Source organism: Nicotiana tabacum, chromosome 6 (genome assembly GCF_000715075.1).
Source record: "Nicotiana tabacum cultivar K326 chromosome 6, ASM71507v2, whole genome shotgun sequence".
Classification (NCBI taxonomy): Eukaryota; Viridiplantae; Streptophyta; class Magnoliopsida; order Solanales; family Solanaceae; genus Nicotiana; species Nicotiana tabacum.
This window is the reverse complement of record NC_134085.1, coordinates 110,555,852-110,568,785: the sequence shown is the minus strand read 5'-3', so window position 1 is coordinate 110,568,785 and position 12,934 is coordinate 110,555,852. Positions and strand designations below refer to the sequence as shown.

Below are 12,934 nucleotides of genomic sequence, written 5' to 3'. Positions count from 1 at the left end.
GGTAGAATCTAGGTTTTTTAAAATTGGGGATTTGGACCTCAATTTGAGGTCCGATTTCAAAACAAATTATATATTTGAATTCGTGGGGGAATGGGTAATCGGGTTTTGGTCTGAACCTCGGGTTTCGACTACATGGGCCCGAGGGATGATTTCTGACTTTTAGGTAAAACTTTAGAAAACTTATTTTCATGCATTGGGGTTGATTCATTTAACACTTATTGATGTAATTAAGTAACTTGTTACTAGATTCGAGCGGATTGGTGGTGGAATCAAGGGGTAAAGCTATAGTTGAGACTTGAGTGGTGATCAAGGCATCGAGGTAAGTGTTTGGTCTAACCCTAGCTTGAGGGATTAGGAGTTGAGTCATACTTGCTACTTGCTTCTTGTTGAGTACGACGTATAGGCATGGTGACGAGTATCTATACGTTGGTGTCAAGCATGACCGTGAGTCTTAAATTATAACATTGTTGTGTTCTTAAATGACACTTGGGTGCTTTACTTAATGATCTTTGATGATTGAGCATTTTCAATAATTGAACTGAGTACAAGTTGAGTTGAGATTAGTTATAGCTGATTCTCCCTTGCCGAGATGACTAATTCAATATTGTTGTTTCCTTGCCGGAAAAATTATAATATTGTTGTATTCCCTTGTTGGGAAGTTATTATATTATTTATGTTCCCTTGCCTGAATTTCTTGTGATTGTGTGATGAAATGTAAAAGGGAGCGGGAGGTACGCATACCATAAGATATAATGAAATAGGAGTGGGTGGTACGCCTACCACAAGATATAATGAAATGGGAGCGGGTGGTACGCCTACCACAAGATATAATAAAATGGGAGCGTGTGGTACGCCTACCACAAGATATAATAAAATGGGAGCGGGTGGTATGCCTACCACAAGATATAATGAAATGGGAGCGGGTGGTATGCCTACCATGAGATATAATGAAATGGGAGCGGGTGGTACACCTACCACAAGATATACTGAAATGGGAGCGGGTGGTACGCCTACCACAATATATGAGAAATGGGATCAGATCGCACGCCTGAATCAAGATGAAACTGAAAGTGAAAGTTGCCTTATTTCTCTTTATCCGTGTTAGAAGTTAAATTGTAGTTTCCTTGCTATTCTTTGATATTCTGTTTTATCTGCTACCCCGGAGCAGGTTTCCCCTTTCCCAGTTTTGATTGCTTATTACCTGTTTACTTTTCTGCCATATAGTATATAACTGCACATGTTTATCTGGAGTCTGGTCCTAGCTTCGTCACTACCTCGCCGGGGTTAGGCCAGACACTTACCAGCACATGGGGTCGGTTGTGCTGATACTACATTTTGTGCTCTTTTGCACAAATCCAGGTCTTGGACAGCAGCAGTAGCGCGGGAGCCAGCTTTCAGTCCAGTGGGACACCGAGGTAGCCTTGCAAGCATCCGCAAGCCCGGTGCCTCCTCTATCTTTATTTCAGTCTGTTATCTCATGTATTCAAGACAAATAGTTTATATTTTTCTTTCAAACGGTTGTATTTAGTACTCTTAGAAGTTCGTGAGTAATGTGACACTAGTTCTTGGGTAGAGGTATATGATGATTTTCGTATTATTGTTCAGTTTCTTTAATTTAAGTCTTCCGTACATTTATTAAATTCTGCTGTTTTCATGCTATCACTGATAATCGTTAAAAGAAGTGATTTGTTAATGAAGTTGTTAAGGATTGGCTTTCCTAGCTCACATTAGTAGGCGCCATCATGACTCCCGAGGGTGCAAAATCCGGGTCGTGACAAGTTGGTATCAGAGCTCTAGGTTACATAGGTCTCACAACTCACGGATAAGCTCAGTATAGTCTGAGGGATCGGTACAGAGACGTCTGTACTTATCCCTAGAGGCTATAAAGTTAGGAAAATTTCACACTTGTTTCTTTCTTATCGTGCGAATTTGTTCCTCAAATGCTAATTGGATTTCTACTCTGTTCTATCGTAGATAGAGAGAATACGCGCTTCCTTACTATATTGAGAGAGTTGAGTCAGTATCAGCAGGTAAGTATATCTCCAGATCATCTTTGACTCCCAGTTACTTTCAATTATTATGTTATCAGTTCATTTTCAACTTTCAGTTATTTTATCGCCTTACATACTCGGTACATTATTTCGTACTGACATCCCTTTTCTGGGGATCTGTATTTCATGTGTGCAGGTTCAGACAGACGGGTAGACCTCCTCAGTAGGTGTTGCCCGAGTTCAGCCTGATCGGTAAGCTCTATGTCCTTCAGAGTTATCGGGTATATAGTTTTGTGTACATCTTATGTGTATGTGTGTGTGTGTATATATATATATATATATATATATATATATATATATATATATATATATATATATATTATGGGTAGGTTGGGGCCCTATTCCGATCACAGTACATCCATCAATAGAGGCTTGTAGACATATCCTGTCAGTCAGTGCAGTATGTTGGGCTTGTAGGCCTTATATGTATATTTTGTTAGTTTGTCAACTATTGTAGTTTTGACGGCCTTATCAGCCTAGATTTATATTGATGTTTAGTCAACATTAGTTTTCGTTAAGTTTTATATTTTGCTTCGTAATTTTTCTTGCAATGTGTCCCCATGGCCAAAGTATGACATTATATGTTCAGTCCCTTAGTCGCAAGTTGGTACGTAAGTTAGGTGAGGCACCAGGTGCCGGTCTCGCCCCCCAGGTTTGGGGCGTGACATGTTAGCCCAAGAAAATAATGAGGGGAAAGAAAACTCTCTTTACTACTTGAGCAGGATGATGACACCAAACGAGCTGAATTATTCGCCAATTGAAAAGTTGTGTTTGGCACTAGACTTCTCAATTCAAAAGTTGAAGCACTGCTTTCAAGGTCATGTTGTCCGTCTTGTTTCTAAAGCAAATCCCATCAAGTTCGTGATGTCAAAATCTGTTCTTAGTGATCGACTAGCGAGATGGTACCGCCAATTTCAATAATTTGAGATTTTATACATCCCTCAAAAGGATATAAAAGGACAAGCATTGGCAGACTTCTTGGCAGATCATCCGATACCTGATGACTGGTAGCTAACTGATGAATTACCTGATGAGGACGCAATGGTCGTTGAAGTTTAACCTTCATGGAAGATGTACTTTGATGGTGCTGTGCACCATGGAGGAGCTGGTGTTGGCGTAATATTTGTCACTTCCCAAGGTGAAGTCTTGCCCTACTCTTTCACATTGACACAACTCTATTCCAGCAATGTTGCTGAGTATCAAGAATTAATACTTGGGTTTGAAATGTCCATTGATATGAAGCAATTGCAAGTCTTTGGTGACTCCCAATTAGTGGTCAATCAGCTTTTAGGTAGTTACGAGGTCAAGAAGCCTGAACTACGCCCATATCATGATTACGCTAAAAAATTAATGGGGTGGCTCAGTAATGTGACTATTCAGCATGTACCAAGGAAAGAAAATAAGAAGGGTGATGTTTTAGCTGCCCTGGCTTCATCGTTAACCCTGCCTGATCAAGCGCAAGCTACTGTCTGCCAAAAATGGTTAGTACCGCTGCCAAATGAGGTTGAAGGTGAAGAAAATGAACTCAAGCATCTTATCGCTATTTCTGAAGTTGAGAAAGAAGAATGGCGACAACCCTTTATCAACTAGTTATGCTATGGGATACTTCCAGAAAATCCGAGGAGAAGAACTGAAATCCGTTGTCGTGCACCTCGCTTCCTTTACTACAAAGATACTCTATACAGAAGGTCATTCGAGGGAGTACTCTTGCGATGCTTAGGGGAAGAAGAAGCACTACAAGCTTTGCAAAAGGCACGTTCTGGGGTATGTGGGTCACACCAGTCTGAACCAAAGCTTCACTTCCTTATAAACAAGATGGGATATTATTGGCCAACAATGGTAAAAGATTGCTTGGACTACGCTCGAAGATGCAAGGCTTGTCAATTACATGCGAATTTTATTCATCAACCTCCTGAAGTGTTGCACCCGACTGTTGTATCCTGACCGTTTGACGCTTGGGGATTGGACGTTGTTGGACCACTGCCAAAGTCCTCTGGTGGGCACCTATACATCTTGGCTGCAACTGACTACTTCTCAAAATGGGCTGAAGTTGTTGCCCTTAAGGAGGTAAAGAAGGAAAATATTGTAAGTTTCATTCAAGTAAACATAATCTATCGCTCTGGCATTCCTCGTTACATAATAACGGATAATAGAAAGCCATTCGATAATAGGTTGATGAACAAGATTTGTGATCTCTTTGGCTTCAAGCAACGTAACTCTTCGATGTACAATATTGCCGCCAATGGTCTAGCTGAGGCATTCAATAAGACTCTATGCAACTTGTTAAAGAAAGTCGTCTCCAAATCCAAATGAGATTGGAATGACCGTATGGAAGAAGCTCTATGGGCATATAGGACGACTCACCGCACGACAACACAAGAGACTCCTTATTCACTAGTTCATGGAGTCGAAGCCGTCTTGCCACTCGAGCGTTAAATACCTTTATTACGACTGGCTATTCAAGAAGGGATCACTGATAAATAATATGCTCGACTTCGATTAACAGAGTTGGAGGCTCTTGATGAGAAGAGGTTGGAAGCTCAGTAGAGTCTTGAATGTTATCAAGCTCGATTGTCTCGCGCCTTCAATAAAAGAGTTCGCCTGAGATCCTTTCAAGTAAAAGATCAAGTCCTTGCCATACGAAGACCTATTATTACTTCCCATAAACCTGTAGGGAAGTTCACTTCAAAATGGGATGGGCCATATGTCGTACAAGAAGCTTACTCAAGTGGGGCTTACAAGCTGGTTGATGCAGATGGCATGAGAATCGGCCCTATCAATGGAAAGTTCTTGAAGAAGTATCATCCTTGAAGGTGCCATGCTCCTTAATGTACGAGCCTAAACTGCAAGTCATGACGCTCCTTGACGCATGAGCCTAAACTGCATATTCCTACAATCCTGTCCCGCATGAGTCTAAACTGTATATGGCCCACCATAAAAAAAAGGTCTGCTAGGTTGAAAACCTCGAAAGAGGCGGCCTAGGAAAAAGTTAGGACATAAAAAAAGAAAGAATTTTTTTTACCCATTCTGTACTACGGTATGACTTTATCCTCTTCACCAAAGTACGAAGGTAGCTTGGAGTTTCATTCTGAGTTCAGCCGCATAAGTTCAAAAGATACATAATCTCCCAATCGTTGTCCGAATGAAGTACAATGGAATGTAATCCATGCAATCAACACTTGAAAATCGAGTCGAGATACCATTCTTCTGTTAAACTTTGGATCGCACTTGATTTAAGGGGGGCAAACCGGTATGGTAAATTGGTGTCTCCAATGAAATGACTAATATCTTTTAGGGGGATACCAAAGCATTTGCATTGAAGTCCAGGGATCCGCTATGCCTTCATGATCGCCAAACTTTCAAGTTTTTTTTGGTCTGCTTTCACGACGTTTCAAATTTAGTTAGACTTGAACCCAAGATATTTGGTGAGAATGAAGAACTTGAATTTCAATTTCTGACAATTAAAAAGGTCTTACAATCTCAAGGCTTCCACACCAAGATACACAAATTTTGGTGAAGTCGCACTAATTTGGAACTGTCGGCATATTAGAAACCAAAGTTGACTTCAAACTATCGTATGAAACTATCCTTAAGAAATTAAATTTTATATTTTGGATATATATATATATATATATATATATATATATATATAATATTTTGAAGTTATCGTTTCTAAGAGATTAAGTGGTTCATAATTTTGACGTCCCTACTTCAAGATAAAAAACTTTTAGCAAAGTCGCGCAAATTTGAAATCATCAGTGTGTTAGAATTAAGTATTGAACTCAAAATATTATCTGAAACTATCCTTAAGACATTTAATTTTGTATTTTGGATATGTTACATATTTGGAAGTTAAGTTTCCAATAGATCAAACGGTTTGCGATTTCAACATTCTTACATGAAGATACAAAAGTTTTGGTGAAGTCGTACAAATCTGAAATCATCGCCGCATTAGAATTTTATATTGACTTCGAACTATTATCTGAAACTATCCTTAAGGCATTAGATCTTGCATTTTGGATATGTTATATATTTGCAAGTTAAGTTTTCAAAAAATTAAACGGTTCGTGATTTTGACTTTTCTACACCGAGATATGATTTTTTTGGTGAGACTGATCTGAAATTTTTAACGTGGTGGAATCTAAAGTTGGTTTCAAAAATCTTATCTGGGGCGATTATGAAGGTGTTCAATTCTAAGTTTTGGATATATTTTAGATACTGAAGTCTAATTTTTGAGAAATCAAACAGTTCGTTATTTGGACTCTCCCATAGCAAGATATGAATCTTTTGTTACAAGCGCATAAAATTGATGATGGTAATGAGACTAAGATAAAAGTTGGACAAAGTAAAACAAAAGAGGAGTAATCTCTCCGATAGTCGGGTCATTTTGAGAGTAATCTCTCCGATGGTTGAGCCACATTGAGAGTAATCTCTCTGATAGTCGGGTCATTTTGAGAGTAATCTCTCCGATAGTTGAGTCATATTGAGAGTAATCTCTCCTATAGTCGGGTCATTTTGAGAGTAATCTCTCCGATGGTTAAGCCACATTGTGACTAATCTCTCCGATAGTCGGGTCATTTTGAGAGTAACCTCTTTGATAGTCGAGTCATATTGAGAGTAATCTCTCCGATAGTTGGGGTCATTTTGAGAGTAATCTCTACGATAGTCGAGCCACGTTGAGAGTAATCTCTCCGATAGTCGGGTCATTTTGAGAGTAATCTCTCCGATAGTCGGGCCACCTTGAGAGTAATCTCTCCGATAGTCGGGTCATTTTGAGAGTAATCTCTCCGATAGTCGAGCCACATTGAGAGTAATCTCTCCAATAGTCGGGCAATTTTGAGAGTAATCTCTCCGATAGTTGAGCCACATTGAGAGTAATCTCTTCGATAGTCGGGTCATTTTGAGAGTAATCTCTCCAATAGTCGAGCCACATTAAGAGTAATCTCTCCGATAGTCGAGCTATATTGAGAGTAATCTCTCCAATAATCGAGCCACGTTGAGAGTAATCTCTCTAATAGTCGAGCCACATTGAGAGTAATCTCTCCGATAATTGGGCCATGAGAGTAATCTCTCCAATATTCGGGTCGTGATGAGTACCCTAAGATTGTCTTCTTCATGCATGGATCATCTCGTTAAACAAGAACACTTCCTTCTTGTTTGACCTAAAAGAAGCCAAAAAGGATAACAAAGGAAGAAAAGCACAAAAAAAAATTATCTTCGCGTCAATGCTTTCGGGTCTACATAATTAGACTCAAATGGCTTGCAAATGTTGCGAATTGATGCTCAACAAATACGAGTACATGAGTTTATATAGATCTTTGGAAGAGGATGTTAAAATGATGCTTCCGATGTGGGATTATGTAAGGAAAGGCGACGGTAGTGTGATAGTTTTCCTTCTCCTATGAGAATTGAAATCCTTTTCCTATTTTGTCTATTTATGCGATGTTTTGGTCCTAAAGTGTTGTGACAATACATTCCTATGAGAATTGAAATTTCGCTTTGGCAAGAAAACATTACGCCAACTGATTGGAAATTATGATTTTGAAATAATGCTAAGAAGAAGTCATGTAAACAAATGTTCTCTAAAGTGTATTATGAGATACTTCAAGCCTAGCTTTGGAGGTTTGATGATTACATACCCCAACAAGCTTTGAAGTAGGGGGCAATTATAGGCATACAAATTTTATTAAATTAAATTCGTAAAATAATTTGGACTAATATATTGGTCCAAATAAATATTATGGTATAATATAATTGAATTAATTATATAAGTCCAATATATATAAATTAAATAAGTCTTAATTCATTGGGCATAGCCCATTTAATTGGGCTAAAATGATGAGCCCACTTCATTAAGCCCAAGATGTCATCTTCCTAGAGGCCCAGTTTGGTTCCACGTGTCATATGACGTGGCACGCTAAGTCAAACGGAAGAGCCAATATGATCATGCCACGTGTCAAAATGACAAGGCATGCTAAGTCACATTAAAAGGCAAATGAAATCGCGCCACGTGTGCAAGTGACATGTTTTGGCCAATCAGATGCGGCCTTGTCACACTTCGATTTGATTGGTCAGAAAGAGTTTGTTCTTATCATAACTCTTCCCCCCACAACTATAAATAGGGGTATTCATAAGTCAAAAAGACACCAGAAGTTATAACAAGAAGCAAGAAAGAGCTCGTGAATCAAACACTGTAAATTCATCCACAAGTTTCAAGCAATCAAGTTCAAGCTCAAGAGCGAAGAACAAATCAAGTTCAAGCTCAAGAACGAAGAACAAATCAAGGTCAAGTTCAAGCAATCAAGCTAAAGCTCAAGAACAAGATCATCGTTTGTGGTGACAACTACATATTCAAGATCAATGTCAAAGGCCCTTGAATCTATTTACAATTAAAAAGAAGAATCAAAGAATTCATAAAGATTGTACACTACAAAAAAGACATGAAATTGCGGCAGTTTTAATTCGGCAGTTCCTTAAAATCGCTATAAATACAATAATATTGTGGCAGTTATCCACCCACCATATTAAGCATTTTAAAAGCGGCGGTTTAATTTATGTTGAGGCGGGCTTTAACTGCCTCTACTTTTATTTTGATTTTAAACATATTTTTAGCTTTATTCCCAAGACGCTAATAATACCTCAACACTCACAAATTAGGTATCCCACTCTCTCTCTCTCTCTCACCCCACAGTAAAAACCCCGTTCTCTGCATTTTGGCTCTTTTCCTCTTCTTCTCACTAAATCTCGCGCAAATCGTCGCCGGAATTTCACTAGTTCATCGTAGTCGGTGGCTCTTTTTCCCCTCCTTTCTGTCTATTCTTCTCGCCAGGTCTCCGATGAAGCTCGCAGGTTCATCCAGGTCTCTCTATTTTCCTCTAGTTTTTGCTTATGTTTGTGTAGGTATTTGTATGGATCTATGATTTCTTTATTTTTTTGTGATGCTCTGTCAGTTTTATTATTAGATATGTTCTTAGCTTGCTATTTTATATATTTGGTATCGTAAAGAACAAATTTGCTAGAAGTCCTTTAAGGATGCGAGAACCCTTAGTTGCCCGTTCAAAGATATATTACCATAATGTGTACTGAGGGTTGTATAGTGGTCGTAACTAGTTTAGGAACAAGACGTAGTGATTGATTAAATCAAGAGTTGTTCGTGGTAATTGGCGTTTCAGGATCATTTATTTTTATATATCCTTATACCAGCTATGGAATTCTGCTTGTTGAAGAATTAAAGTGGTCTGCTTGGATTAATTTCAGTATGATTTGGCATGCTACTATATCCCCTTTTTGTTGCTTTTAACTAGGCAGTGCAAACTGGCTCTAAGATATAAGTTTGGTGTTTATTGAACAGTTGGATAAATAGGTTAACGTTTCTATCCATTTATTTCACTTTCTTGCATAGTGTGATAGTGTAGTTTTACAAATTAATCATAAGTTGCCTTGATTTGGGGAATAGTAGTTGTTTTGACTTTGAGTCTAGTTTACAATACATAATGTGTATTATTAATAAAATAGCATTTGTTTTTCATTTAAGTGTATCTTCGATCCTTTATGTACCTAGTAATGCAAGATTTTAAGTGAGAAGTTGACACAATTAAATGTTTAAGGTTGATATTATTTTGATGGCACGATGTTTCTTTGCTTCGTACCTTCTCTTTCAGGCCAAGGCTATATTGAGTATTTTGTTAACATATTCTTGTTTGTTTATTTTACTTGAGATATCTTATAGGAAAGGTATTGGGTATTAGTTCCTCAAAATGTAAGCAAACGAAGTATCATTTTCTGTGTCTGCAATTTTAAATCTTGGCTTCTAGATTAGGATGTTTCACGCATTTCGTGTTCTTTCCTAAAATGAAGTTTCGAATAATTCCATGCTGAAATGCTAATTCTAAGTTCCATCTTGTAATTTTTTCAGATACGACCGCGAAACAGATGGGCGTATTCTTGTGGCAAAAATTGATTGAACTGAAGAAGTTGATTTGTTTAGAAGGTATTATTTGTCTGAACAATTTAAAGGTTGTTGATGTGCATGTCTGGTAAAATCTATATTTGACCAAAAGATTACAACTTTGCTTTATTTGTCTTTTTTTTATGTTCAAGAAAAGACAGTTAATCTAATAATTAATATTTCCTCACAATTTAAAAGATGAAAAAAAGTAAGCTCTACATGGCTGATTTTGTCGAAGGACCTAACCTGAGCTTCAATTCTTTGAGCACATATGTCTAGAGATTCTCAAATCATGAGAAGTTCAATTAGTTTGGATGGAAGTGCTTAGAGTTGCCTTAATTGATATTTTTCATTTATGGTTTGACTATTATTCCAAATCCTCTCAAATTCAAAAAGAAAAACAAAACCCTTGTTAGGTGCTTTCATTATGTTGTAAAATTCAGGCCATTATTGTGTGACTACTTTGCTTATGTGTATCAGTGTTAAAATGTTAAATTGTGATAGCACACTGAAAGAAGCACTTTTCTAGTTATTTATTTTATATGTTTGATCCCTTTATGAATGTTTGAGAACCTTATCAGTGCTACTTTCGGCCGTGAAAAGTCTACTGAAATTACTCTTCTTCATCTTTCTATCTTCTGCCTTTGGTTTTGATCTTTATTTGTTTCCTATTTTCTTGCTGAAGTTTTGAGGAGCATAATAAATTAGTTGAAAATCATGTCTACTTTTTGGTGCGAGTTATAAGCATAGCAACGCTGCTGAAGTCGCTATCAGTATTCTGCATTCTGAATAATTAGAGCTGTATTACGTGTCTGGAATTATTCTTCGGATCATTGCATTCCCCCCCCCCCCCCCCCAAAAAAAAAGCTGCAAGCAGACTAATAGAACATGAGGAGAAGATGGTGGAGATAATGAGAAATATGATGTGTTGTATAAGTAGTTTGAAATCTATACTCAGACACTAAGATTGCTGAAGAGCTCATGCGCTATTATCTTGCTAATTTTAAAACTTTCCATAAAACTGATACAATGACAGTTTATGTTATGCATTGTTCAGGTTCCTGACAACCTTGCCATATCAGCTCGTTCGACAGCTCATTCATTTGATGCTTCTCAGATGAACATGTCACATGTAATTTCTTGGTTTTCGACTTTTCGTTTGGTAAGACAATGTAAATAATGCATAAACATGATCAGGACTCAGATATGCGAAGGTTTTTTCAATTACTTTAATCCGCTAGATTAGACAATTGGGTCAATTATTGGATTCTTCTTAGCTTTAATTTGGGTTTTCTGTTAAATTGGCATTCACATTTAATTTGAGTTGATCAACAACTTTTGTGTTCTCTGAGTTATATGGTGCCCATTATTAGGAGTTGAGTTAGACTGAAAGAGTATTTGCTTCTTATCCACATTTACATATTTATCTCTCTTCATGTGATGCAATCTTTTTATGCAGGGAACAAGAAATTAGAGCTGCTGAGGGAATGATCTTTGGAAAAAGAAATTATGGGAGATGAAGATGAGTTTTAGAAATTAGTTATAAGATCTCCCCAAATAGAAGCTTTGTCATGATAAAATACATAGCATTTTTGGTATTTTTATTGATGTTGAGAAGGCAGGCTCAATGCAAATCGCTGAGTGCTCATTCAAAAATATTGCAAAGATTGACTATGATTGTTTATACTGTTATTGAATAATTCTTTGGAATTATAATTCATTTGATGATGTAAATATTGAGTTACCTGTACCATTTATAAACAATAAATATTTTACTTAATTAATGTTTTGTATTTGTGTCAAAGTTACTCTAAAGTATTAAGCAAGTTTGAATGCATTGATGTGATAAGATGGTTTAAACATACGTACACAAATAAATAATAAATAAAATAATTAGACCACAATTGTGGTGGTCTTGACCGATAGTCATAATTAAAGGAATGCGCGGTTTCCAACAGCTGTAATACGCAAACAAAAATCGCCAGTTTATCAAATATAAGATTATGGCAGTTTTGTAAGAACCGCCGTAATTTGTTTTTGACGAACGTGATTCTGGCGTTTTTCAAAACCGCCATTATACGCTATTGTGGCGGTTTTAAACCGCCATTATACGCTAAAATAACCGCTATAATAACACTTTTTTTGTAGTGGCGTACACTCAACTATTTGAAATAAAATATTACGATTGTTGCAATATTTTTCGGTCTGATTTTGTTTTTCTCGACGCAAATTTATTGTCTACACCCAGTAACATAAAAGAACTAAAATCCCGAACCCACATACTTCAAATTCTGGTTCCGCCGCTAATTTAACTGTTATTTAGTATCCCTTTAATTGTTGGGTTGACCTTTTCACTCCATTTTTTCATTTTATGTATACGCTTAGTGTATCATGATATCAAACATCTTATGATGCAATAAAATAGAGAATTGATAAACTAGGATGAAAAGAGTACAATGTTGAGAAGAAAAATTTAAAACAACCAATCCTATTTGAATATTTGTTTGTATTAAAAGTATCACGGCTCCTGGACATCAAAAATTAAATATTTCAGGTTAGCGTTTTCTGCGATTCATTTCTAACATCACATGTACAGTCAGACCTCTATAACCTCCAATAATAGCATCCTTAAATAGCAACATTTCACTATTCAAGCCAAACTTTTACGGAACCAATTTTCATGTATGTTATAATATATGTTCTATATAACAGTACTTTGCTATAACATCCAAAAATATTCAAAACAAACAAGACTGTTATAGAGAGGTTTGACTGTATATTTCTTACCAATCTTTTGAAGAACCAATATGTATGCGTATTATATTTTTGCAAGTATTAAGAAAAACTACATAAAATTATATTTCTTTACTAGAAAGATTGTAATAGTATCATAATCGACTATAAAATCAGGTCAGCATATGCAAAATATTTCCCA

At 36.8% G+C, this 12,934-nt stretch overlaps 1 long non-coding RNA gene across 1 annotated transcript; it reads left to right on the top strand.

Annotated features, from left to right (window-relative positions):
• Positions 1 to 8,629: 8,629 nt before the first annotated feature.
• Positions 8,630 to 11,745, top strand: LOC142181484 (uncharacterized). Its single transcript, XR_012710145.1, has 4 exons — positions 8,630 to 8,910; positions 9,967 to 10,041; positions 11,057 to 11,161; positions 11,459 to 11,745. It is a non-coding gene; the product is annotated as an uncharacterized LOC142181484 (long non-coding RNA).
• The last annotated feature ends 1,189 nt before the right edge of the window (positions 11,746 to 12,934 follow it).